The sequence below is a fragment of the Sorex fumeus genome, unplaced genomic scaffold (genome assembly GCF_029834395.1).
Source record: "Sorex fumeus unplaced genomic scaffold, SorFum_2.1 ptg000010l, whole genome shotgun sequence".
NCBI classification, from domain to species: Eukaryota; Metazoa; Chordata; class Mammalia; order Eulipotyphla; family Soricidae; genus Sorex; species Sorex fumeus.
In genome coordinates, this window is record NW_026606067.1 from 22,322,863 (window position 1) to 22,334,903 (window position 12,041).

The following is a 12,041-nucleotide window of genomic DNA, read 5'->3' on the forward strand; positions in this document are numbered from 1 at the left end:
GTCCTATTTATCTAATACAGTTGCTTGTGCTGTTTTCATAATCAGATAAGGGTCATTAAACCATTTTTGAGATTAAATAGCACAAAATCATTTTTTTCTGTTTATGTGCCCCATTAATATTGGAGCTTATGCTTACTATAGCTTAATGTTTCCATTTTTAAATATCATTTATGTTAATATGGGAAGACTATTATCTAATTGTGAGGATTACTGCCATTACTTTGCACCATAATTTCTGTAAACATTGGCCTCCATAGTTCTTGAACTGACAGATTTTTAACCTTGGGTATGTCTTTGGACATTATTCAAAATATTGTTATTTACCTTTATGTGTTCATCTCTTAAAACACTGAAGTTTTAGAGTAATTTGAGGATTTTACAATTTATGGGCTGGAGCGATAGCACAGCGGTAGGGCTTTTGCCTTACAAGCGGCCAACATGGCCGACCTGAGTTCGATTCCTCCGCCCCTCTCAGAGAGCCCGCCAAGCTACCGAGAGTATTCGATATGCCAGACACAGTAACAACAAAGTCTCCAATGGAGACGTTACTGGGCCCGCTCAAGCAAATCGACGATCAACGGGAGGGCCTTTTTTAAAATTTATATATAAATATTTATATATGAATTTATATATTATATACAATTTATAATTCCTTACAAGGAATTACTTGTAATTCCCTGTAAGGAAATGAGGAAGAAAGCACAGAGATTTCTCTCCTTCCCCTTGCCCACCCACATTGCTGTTTTCCCCTTTAGCCCAGCATTTGACAATAGCTCCTCTCTGCACTGTAGCACTGCAGCACTGCTCTCCTGTTGTTCATCGATTTGCTCGAGCGGGCCTAGTAACGTCTCCATTGTGAGACTTGTTATTACTGTTTTTGGCGTAACAAATACGTTACGGGTAACTTGCCAGGCTTTGCCATTAGGGCGAGATACTCTAAGTAGCTTGCTAGGTTCTCCGAGAGGGGCAGAGGAATTGAACCCGGCTCAGCCAGGCTGGCCACTTGCAAGGCAAACGCCCTACCTTTGTGCTATCAGTTTTGCATAATAAAATATTTTTGCTTGGTTTATTGAGGTTAGTAGTTGTTTACAGAAAGTAATATTTCTCAGTTTTAGTGTTACAGTATTCTAGCAGATCTACCACCAAATAACCAATATCTCTCCGCCACTGTCATGGTCCATGGAATCCTTCCCATCCATTTTCCCACCTGGAAATCTCAGCTCTATAGTGAAAATCAAAGGGTTCTTTAAATATCATCTGTCCCTTAGTTTGCTGCATATAATTAAGGTTCTATGGTATTTGTCTTCTCCTTACAACTGAACTTTGCTTACGCAACTCTAGTTCCATTCATGTTCTAGTAAAGAACAAGGTTTTACTTTAGTTGAGCCATATTCCATAGGCCATAATTTTTCACCCACTCATCTCTTGTTGGGATGTTTTCAGATGTTTAACTATCATAAATAGCACTACAATGAATGTATATATATATTCTTTTCAAATTAGTATTTTGTGTTCTTAGAATATTAAGGAATTAAATTGCTGGATTTTATGGTAGTTCTAATTTTAATTTCTTAAAAAGTTTCCATGCTGTTTTCTGTAGAGGCATACCAGTTTATAGTCCTGCCTACAGTTAATGACATTTATTTTCAATGCATTTTAAAGAAGTTTAAAGGGAATGCACCTGCCATGGGGTGGGGGAGTGGGGAGGGGGTGGGAGAGATACTGAGAACATTGGTGGTGGAGAATGGGCACTGGTGGAGGGATGGGTACTTGATAATTATATGACTGAAACATAAGCACAGAAGTTTGTAAGTCTGTAACTATACCTCACAATGATTCACTGTCACTCTCACTGTCCTCCCATTGTTCATTGATTTGCTCGAGTGGGCCCAGTAACATCTTCATTTTGACAATTGTTACTGTGTTTGGTATATCAGATTCGTCATGGCTAGCTTGCCAGGCTTTGCTGTGAGGACGAGATACTCTGTGTAGCTTGCCGGGCTCTCCGAGAGGGGTGGAGGAATCGAACTCGGGTCGGTCATGTTGGCTGTGTGCAAGGCGAACAGCCTACCCACTGTGCTATTGTTCCAGCCCAGTGATTCACTAAAATAAATAAATAAATAAATAAATAAGTAAATCTACATTTCACATCATAATCCCCAAAGCCAATAATTTTACATTATTGGTGTTGCACATTCTGGAGGTTGGAATTCATGTGTAATACCATGAAGTTTTTGTTGTAACAGATTCATGACATTTTACCTGTCCTACATATCCCTGGTGTTCTGCCTCGACCCTCTGACCTGCATCTGCCAACTCTGGCAGCCTCTGAGCAACCCAAAGTCCCAGAATGCACAGGCTATAATTAGGCGGTTGATAGTCTTCCCAGATTGTCTTTCTACACTCAGTGATAGGCATTTCAATCTCTTCTATACATTTTTCATGTCTCGAGACCCATTTCTTGTCAGCACTGCGTAGTATTTCGTTTTGTAGATCAACATTTAACTACACATCTATGAACCAGAAGTCAATGGCAGGTGTAAAAAGGTTGGAAAAGCACTGGTCAGCAACCTTGATTAGATCAGCTGGTTCATGGATTGATTTGTGGGATTCATGTTAGGCTTCAACTGTAGAATGTTTGAAGACCATTCTTCATGGACCACTCATGCCATTTTGGTTGTCTCCTAGTTTGACAATTTTGAATAAGGTCAACATTGACTGAGCAGAGTTTTTTTGTTTGTTTTTTGGATCACACCCGGCGATGCCCAGGGGTTACTCCTGGCTCTGCACTCAGGACTTACTCCTGATGGTGCTCAGGGGACCATATGGGATGCTGGGAATCGAACCCGGGTCAGCTGCCTGCAAGGCAAACACCCTACCTGTTGTGTTATTGCCCCAACCCCCTGAGCAGGTTTCTATGTGCACCATTAGGTAAATACTCAAAAGAGTGATTGCCGAGTGATATGATCAGATAATGTTCAGCTGTGTGTATTTTTATTGAGTCTGTATTCCAAAGAGGCTGTGCCATTTTGCATCCTCAGCCACAGTGAGTAAGAGTTTGTGTTTGCCACATCCTCCTTAGCCTTGGGTTGTGGTGGGGACACTGATCACCCTTGTTGGTGTGTGGTGGTGTCTTGTTTGAATTCCCATTTTCCTGATGAAGGATGACATGGAACATCTGCCTATGTGGTTATGTATCTTCTATGCACTTATGGAAAGGGGGCGGTAAAGATTCTGTTACTAGCCAAAACATAAGATTCCTACAAGGTTCAGGTAGCATCTCTGTCATGATAGAAAAGGGGATCTTCTTGCATCACAGCCTCAGAGGAGTTTTTCAGCCATCCTTGCCTTTTGTGAAAGTGGAGTTGCTTCCTGCACCATGCACCTAGCTCAGGTGTGCTCCCTTCAGAGCATCCTGTGCCCCGAGTGAGTGACCTTGGGGACCAATGCCACCCACCATTCTCCTGTGCATTCTGCCCATTCCTAGTTCTGGTGCCATGTTGTTGGTGATGCAGACTCTGGAGAAAGTAGTACTAGTTCCCTTTACCTTGAAGTTTTACTGAAAAGAGAATGATTCATGTCCACTGAGAATGCAAGTGTTATGTCAACAGCAGATTTATACCCAGAAACCTGGAGTTCAAATCACTGTATTCTAGAAAGAAGGCTTAAGCTCTCCAAACTCTGGTGCTCTTTCTTTCAAACAGAGATCAATGCCACCTATTTATCTGGGCTCATGGGAATATTAAAATAGGTTCATGTTTATAAATATGATCTTAAAGCTGTTACATATCACTTTAAATTTAGACTCACTGCCTCTTCTGAAACACTTTACTAGTATCTCACATGTGCCAGACTCTGTTCCAAGTGCTCTGCTGTGCCATCTCCCTTTCTGTCCAGTCCACGACACCCCTGTGTAGTGGGCACAGTGAAAAATCTTTAATCTACAGAGCAGAGTGAATGGCAGCTTGTTGCAGATCCCCAGAGAGTCAATGAGTGAGTTTGACTTCAGGGTCTATGACCTTCATCATTTCACTCTGCTAATTCCCAGATAACAATAATGGTGATCCAAAGAACCATAGTCACATCAAACAAATGCCAGTGGTTTCCTTGTGGGTCAGGAAGTTTGAATTTTTTCTGATTATTTTGTGCTTCTAATCTCTAACCCAGCTCCTGAATAAATACGTTTGGTAAAGAAATGAATGGTGCAGTGCAGACATTCAGATTGTGCATTCTGAGACAGTGGTCCAGTGCCTTACCCCAGTGACTCTGCTGGTAGGAAGAGCTAAATTTAAAAAGCAAAATCATATTTTCCTTTGCTATAAAATATTAATGATGATTTTAAATTCTCTTTCCAAGGAAATGAGTGGTTACATCTGTGTGTACAAAGTGTCCTGCCAGTGCCTCTATTTGGGCTGTCCTTAATTTAGCGGGGATGCATTAAACTTGTATTTGTCTATTCTGAGTGACTTGTATCACTGTAAAGATTGTTTCATTATACTTGTACTTGTCATCTTCAGCATGTCGCTTGCCAAATGGAGTTCTAGTCTAGACATATAGATGCTGAATGTGTCCTGGCTCTGCTGTGAAGCTTGCTCAGTCCGTAACATCAGCCAAGTCTGCCCTGCTGTTCGTTTTCCCCCAGGGGCCTGTTTCAGCAGAGGTGAGACAGTTCTCGTGTCCTGGGACCTTCCAATTATAGCTCTGGAGGTAAGGACTGCCCTGAAAATGGCATTTGATTCCAAGAGTTTTCAAAGCTTTATGATGTGTTACTATGGGCTGAGTGGCCAGTCGACCCAGCCTGTGGCCTCACACAGGTATAAGTTGTGTCCTTGTCCTGAATGCAAAGAACTGAATCTTGACACTCACACAATTCTTCCAGAGACATGGGAAATTTGGGCATAGTATCTCATGCCTCTTGTATGCCTGGAGATTTGAGGCTGAGGGAGTGCTGGATATTTCCCAGGATGCTAAAGACATAACCACTGATCAAACAAAGACATATGATAGAAACAGTTTATTACACAAGAAACATCAAATGTATATAAGTGAATATAAATTGCCATATTATTCCAATATTAAAAATTACAGGTCTGTGACCTAGCTTCTTAAACCATATGAGGTCAGGTAATTGAATGTGGGCATCTTGAGAAATGGGCAGCACTTAAACGTTTCTAAGTGCCCAAAGACCAAAACATTAGTTCAAAACTAGTCCCAGAATGAATCAGTCATTCTGGCAGCAACTTGAGCTCATTGCATTGCTAGGGCAAATGGCATCATGAGTGGAGAGTGTTTAGGAAGCCCCTGTCTATGGAATAGAATTGATGAGTTTGGCAGAAGAATCTTGGATGACAGTTCTGATACTCCTTCACAAGAAGAGCCCTATGGACACTGAAATTAATGTTAAAGTCAGTTGTCCTGTAAATGTCAGTCACTTCTAAGTAAAGGCAGAGCTTTGTTAGAGAAATTGTGTGCAGGCAGCAAGCCTAAATGTTTGAGAATTGGAGTAGTAAGTTATTTTACAGAGAAGTTTCCACCGCTATTTCAATGCCTGTATGAGGAATTCAGTTGGTTTTGCATTAGCCAATCAGAGGTCAGCCTTATTCCTCTAGAGTCCTGGTCCCAGCTGTATTTTGTTTTATGGCTCTTGTTTCTGTGTTGTGTCTCATACTCTTTTCTTCAGCAAGGATTTCCTTTCACCCAGATTGTGCCCAGCACTATCTCAGCGAGCAGGGCCTGCCCTGTGTCTAGACAGTGAATAGGCAGTTTCGTGCTGCTGCTTTAAATGGACATCTGCATGTGTCCATGGGTGGCTGGTCATATTTCATAACAAAATCTCTAAAGCCTGACAGAATGCCTTCCCCCTTGCTACACAGTCCAGTGGCTTGAGTTCTTGTATACTAGTTAAGCCTACGCCATGTCTTTTGAACAACAAAAAAAAGAGAGTGGATCTGGAAAGCAGCCAGGAAGACTTTTGGCTTCGTGGAGCTGCATGGAGCAAGTGCCCCACGAGAGCCTCCCTCTTGTCCTCGATGTCCCCCTTCCAGAATCCCTGGCTGCGGAGCTGTGAGGAACGGAGTGTTGGCTGCCCAGGGGACTTCCACCTGGCAGTGAAAAGCAGCTCCATCTCCAATCAGAATAGACCAGCTACCAGGGAAAAACTCAGAATGTTATCATTCAGCTTTATACTTGTGCCTTGGGAAAGAATTGGACACAGTGCAGGTGGGGTTGGGAGCAGGGATGGAGTTGGATGGGAGAAGACCCTGTGCCCTGATCCTGTTTGTTTTCCAGGTTATAGAGAGTGACTCAAAATTCTCTGACCTTCAGAAAGTGGCCACTGGTGCAAACAATCATTCTTTGAGGAAGTGGCAGGCTGTGCATGAGATGGTCACTGCTCGCCAATAAGGAGAGGTCATTCTGTGTACTTGCAGCTTACACTGCAATGAGAGTGGGATAGAGGTACTCTCCAATTCTTCTATAAGTCAGTCTCTTCTGAAGTGTGTCACGGCTGCACGGGTAGGAAACAGCCCTTCCTGCCTTCAGCTCTGTGAGTAGAGCAGTCGTGACCAGCATCTCTTCACTCGGCCACTTCCTCATCCTGGGTAGTTATGTCTATGGAGGGATATCTGCAGCTCCAGACAAGGTAAGGCATATCCTCCGGCCACAGGTGGGGTTTGGGTTTTCTTCTCATTGCTAAACCTTGCTTCTGCATTGCCCTGAGTCTGCCTTACTCATTGCTTTTATGAAAAGTGTCCAGGGAGATCTTTTCTCCTTTCCTGACATTCATTTAGGGTTGAGTAGTCATTATGGGAAGGGCAGGAAGCTCCTGACACAAGTCAGTAACTAGAAAGTTGTGGTCTGTCTTCCACTACTAGCTCCTGGGACTTTGTCCACTAGCAACTCCTTTTCACTGGACAGACTTTACTGGACCCCAGCAGTATAAATCTGTATACTAATCAGTGTTGTGTTGATAATTCATTTGCAGGGTGGCATTTAGAGGTCTAGGAAATACATAGAAGGTCTGAAGGGTGCTCAGCAGTCCCTGGAGCGGTCACACGGGGCCACCACCAGCTGAGCGAGGACCGGGTTATTTAGAGAAGCTCTTCACCTGGTGCCTGTTTGTGGGGTTGGTGGAATGTTGAAGCCCTGGAGTTAGGACACACATTCCTGTAGGATGGGCATGGCTCTTGTTGGCAGCTTGGGTGTTAGAGAGAGGTGGCCAGGCTAAAGGAACCGTGGCATTTCCTGTGGCTCATGAGGATTTAAGGTGCGGTCAATCTCTGGTATCCATGTGATTCTGAGCTGCTCCTTGACCTCTTATGTCCCCACTGTTTTGATCTTTATCTGCTGATTCTAGGCAAAGACTAGACCCCGAGTCCTCGCCTTTAGCAGAACACAGGTGATTCAGGTGAAATTTAGGCTTGAGTCTAGAAAAGGGGACATGAGCAAGCTTGACACTGACTGGCAGATTTTTTTCCCCAAAGAGCAGAGGGCAGGAGTGGAGGTGGTGTGGGGAAGGCACACTCACAGGAGTCCTGATAAATGAGGCCATAAACCATTTCCTGTGTGGATTATTATTAATTTTTAGTCTGCTGCTTAGAGAAATCTGGTGAGTCCATCTTAATCACAAGGGAATGTCTCTCCAGATCCCCAGACTTGCTTACCTGTACCCCAGTGTCAGATGTGCGTTCTCTGGAGTTGAATGGAGCTTGGGGGAACCTACGGGCCCCACCCACCCACTAGCACTGCAGGACAGAGGAAAGCAGCTGCTGCCCCTTCCAGAAAGCCAGAGAAAGTGGGAACCCGAGGAAAAACAATTAATTTTACAAATAATAGCAAATACTCATAAGGGAAATGAGACCATAGGAATGAATTGAGAAATGCAGTGCACTTTCTCCCCTTTTCCACACAAATTGGTTTTTATAAATTAGGACATTAATGTATATATAAATCTGGTTGCTGCTTACACCATTAATTTATTATCCCTTCCTGAGACAAATGACCACTATTTAGATTCTATTAAACGCATTAGTTGAATTCTGAGCTTGTTTATGAAATGAGGACTAAATGTCCGAGTTCTTCCAACTGAGCTTCCCTCTATTTTTATGCATTGCTTACTTTCTGCGACTGATTAAGAAGATAATTTTACAGTCCTATTAAAGATCAAAAAGTAGATCACCCTCTTCATAAGCTTCGAGTTCACTTTCTGAAGCTCAGAGGGAAAGAGCAGGGGAAGCTTGGGGTCTCCAATTACCAGTCTCTACTTGGTTTTCCAGGGGTCTGAACAAATCTGGTTCCCTTGACCCCTGATTGGCTTCTGTGTGAAGAAATTATCAAACAGTGATAATTTTGGGGAAAAGCTCCTGAGATCTTTCTCCTCTTTTTCTAAAATCTGATCAGGTGCTGTGTGAAGTGAATGAATGTACAGGAACACAGTGAGGAAAGTACGCTTTCATTCGACCATGGACCCAGGCCCTTTTTTCTAGAACTACAACAGGGGTGATAAATGACATCAGGACCAAAACAGGTGCCTGCAGGAGGCAAAGTCCCTGGCTCGCTGCCTCCTGTGGCAGCCACACCAGGTAACAGTGACTTTGGCCAGTAACTGTGATTACTTGCTTAGAACAGAGAGGACTTTGAAATGTATTTATGTGTTTATTTATGTATTTACTTATTTCTATTCATTTCTTCTATATACAGTTTATACATACACATACACATTCCCCTTCATATGAATAGAATCAATAATCGAGACAGTTGAGTAAAAAAATTCTGAGCAGCAAAATAATGACAGATAACAACAAGGGATCAACATTTGCAAGGAAAGAATAGCATTGGGGTGCAGGCAGTTAGCCATGGCTCGAAATGTGGGCCAGGAGAGATTGCTCCGGAAGACGCCTAGAGGGGTCTTGGGTAATGAAAGGCCCAAAGATTCAAAACAGGACTTCAGCCCTGCCTGATTCCTGGGGACCCTTCCTGAGCACCTTCTTGTCGGTCCTCCCCAATGGGAAGGAGAGGGTAATTGCTTCCAAGGATCCAGCGCCTAGACATAGCAGAGCCACAGGCAAAGGCAGGACTTGAGCTTAGAACAGACCCCACCTGCTGTCCTGTTTGATCCCCAAGGCCCAGGAAGAGTTCCAAGGGAGAAGTTGCGCCCCCTCCCCCACTCCCTTCTGCCACAGGAATCACTGAGGCATTTCCCGAGTCTTCTGGAAATAGGAAATATTTCAGCCTGTCTGTGTGAACTATGAAAACATCATTATATGCGAACTTCCGAGAAATTTTTGCTTTCAGGAAACACTTTCAGGAAAATCTTTCACCAATATTCCCTCCCGTTTCTTTCCTCTTAGACCTATGTCACACCACCATTGGCATCTTAGTTTATCTCCTGAAGTCATTCAGACATTCTAGGAGATAAGAGTTTGCTTATAGAGACTGACTCATGTGTCTCATGACATTCATGTCTTAAAACATTCCCGACTTGGCTTGCGTCACGCCGTATTCCTTTAATCACAGGACAGGGAGAATTGTGCTATTTCAGAGCATGTTGAAAGTTGGTAAGTTGCAAAATGGTGTTTTTTTTTTAAGTGAGCTACATAAGTGCTTTGGAGGTCACTAAAATATCATGATTTGCTTCTGTGAATGTATTGAATGGGTTCCAGTGACAATACAGCCATTTACCATATGGGACTAAACAGCTCCATCCCTGCAGACACTGAGAGCCCAGAGGAGCAGCACTTTGTGGCCTGTGGGCCAGGGTGAACCAGAAAGCTCTCAGACCAGCCCTTAATGGCTCTGCTCTGTCCACATGAGCTGAGTCCAGTGCCCATGGGAGAGCCAGGCTGGGAACTCACTGTCCATCCAGGAGCCTCTGGCCGGGCATCCAGACTTAGTTGGATAACAGCAGGGGCTTCAGCAAGAAGGAAGAGATGGCTGGTGGAGACAGTGACAAGGTCAAGGAGCCCCAGAGGATGCTGTGTTAATGTCAGGGATGCTGGAAGGTCTGCTTTCCCTCGTGCATTGCTAAGAAGCATTTTGCTTTCTGCAATGGGGAAGGGTGAAGGGAAGAGGATGCGGTCCACACAAGAGCCTCAGCAGTCAGCATAGGTCAGGGGAGCTCAGAGTCAGGCTCCTGATCTCTCTCCCCTGTAACTTTACCTGTGTTCATCATGCTTCAGTCTCAGTAGCTGCTTCTTGTGTCTCCTCTTAGCTGCCACTCTAAGCACCTGACTCCTAGCAGGCACGCACCAGAAACAGTGGGACTCTCTCTGAAATGCCAGTTTGGCGATCTGTTGGAAGATTTTTTTTTTCTTTTTCATACATCCCTGGAACATACTCCAACCTTGAGACATTTTCAGCACTGAATGCCTCACCCCCCCCAACCCCATGCCCCACTCCCCATCCCCTGGGGAAATGTCACTTTTTAGATCCATTCGCCACTCAATAGGCAGTTTCCAGTTTCGATTCACAAATCTTCAAGCTGCTCTGAGCAAATGTGGACAGAGTTCCTGGTTCGGGCAGACTTCACTTCTATTCTGGGAACACCTACAGTGCGGTGCTGTGCTGGGGGGTGGGGGAGGCTGTAATATGTGCAACTTTATCACCTGCAGTGAGGTGCCTGAGCTGGGGTGTGTAGGTACAGCTCTATTAGATGATTCCTATCTGTATCTCAGAGACGACTGCTTTATTCTGTCTGGGACTTGCAGCTCTTCCTGCCACCAGCTGCACTTTATATTGTCTCTTAGTTGAGTCATCTGTAGAGACATACAGCAGTATTGTGGTTGTGGGTGTGCGTGATATTTTCTGGGTGTGTTGTATTTTCCTAGGGGCTGATGATTTTATATCTTTTCATATCCTCATTCAGTATCTGTATATTGTCTTCATTGGAATGTTTGCTTAGCTTCTTTTTTTCCAACTCAGCGAATGGATTGGACTTTGGTTTCTAATTTTCCATGCATGGTGCTGGAATTAGCATTCCACTCCCAAGAACTCAAAACTGAACAGACTGAAAATCAACATCCCTGGTTGGATCCATAAGTGAAGGGAGGATTTGGGACAAGCCCCTGTGTCCCCCCCTAGATCCCCCATGGAAGTGACAGGTCGGTGGAGGTGAACACTCTGTGTCCCTGAGTACGAACTCACAAGTGAAAATCACTGCATGAACTGGCACAGAGGAAGAAAAACCTGAACTGTAATTGGAAAATTGCTGGAGGCTCAGTGGGACAATTCAGAGAGTTAAGAACTCCAGGGAGATCTGGTTATCAGGGGGTTCCCACAATTTTGTGTTATTTACCTCCTGGGGATCAATCAGACTCTCACAGTAAATAGCCAAGAAAAATGCCCTCATGTAGGGGGAGGAGAGAAACACACACCTTTTGGGTTTGGAAGGCCCCACAGATATGGGCCAATGCACTGCTCCTCTATACAGTCACCCCCCTAGGGAATCGAGAATGGGGTGGGGTGGGGGGTTGTCAGGAGGCTCGGCCACATCCGGCAGTGGAGCTTCAGGAGCTTCTGATAGGCATGCTAGAAGGACGCTGCAGCATCAGGAATAAAGCCTGGCCTCCCACATGCACAGCATTTCTGGCCTCTGAGTTGCTGGCAGTGCTTCGTCTGTGGCTGTTTGATCACTGTTGTGATGAAGAAGTCACAACTGGAAGATGATGTAGAGTCATGGAGAGATGATAAATGGCTTGTTAGCCCTCAGGTGCTGTGGTGTGCTGCCTCCAGGAGAATTTTCTTTGTCCACAACCTGGGAAGACTGAGGCAGAGAAACTGGGTATTTGATCATTGTATACTCGAAACCCAAGTACAAAAATTTGTAACTCTACAACTGTACCTCATGGTGTTTCACTAATAAAATTTTTTTTAAAAAGTTGCAGCAATCTTCATTTTAGTGGAAATCTGAGGTGGAGTGAGGAATTGGAAGAAGTTTTAAGAGTGATTCACTGCCAGTCTCTTCCCGACCATGTGTGATTGGGGGCCAGATGGGAGGTTTGCTGAGTCTGGTGTTTAGACTAGACTCAAGACAAACTTGCCAGACA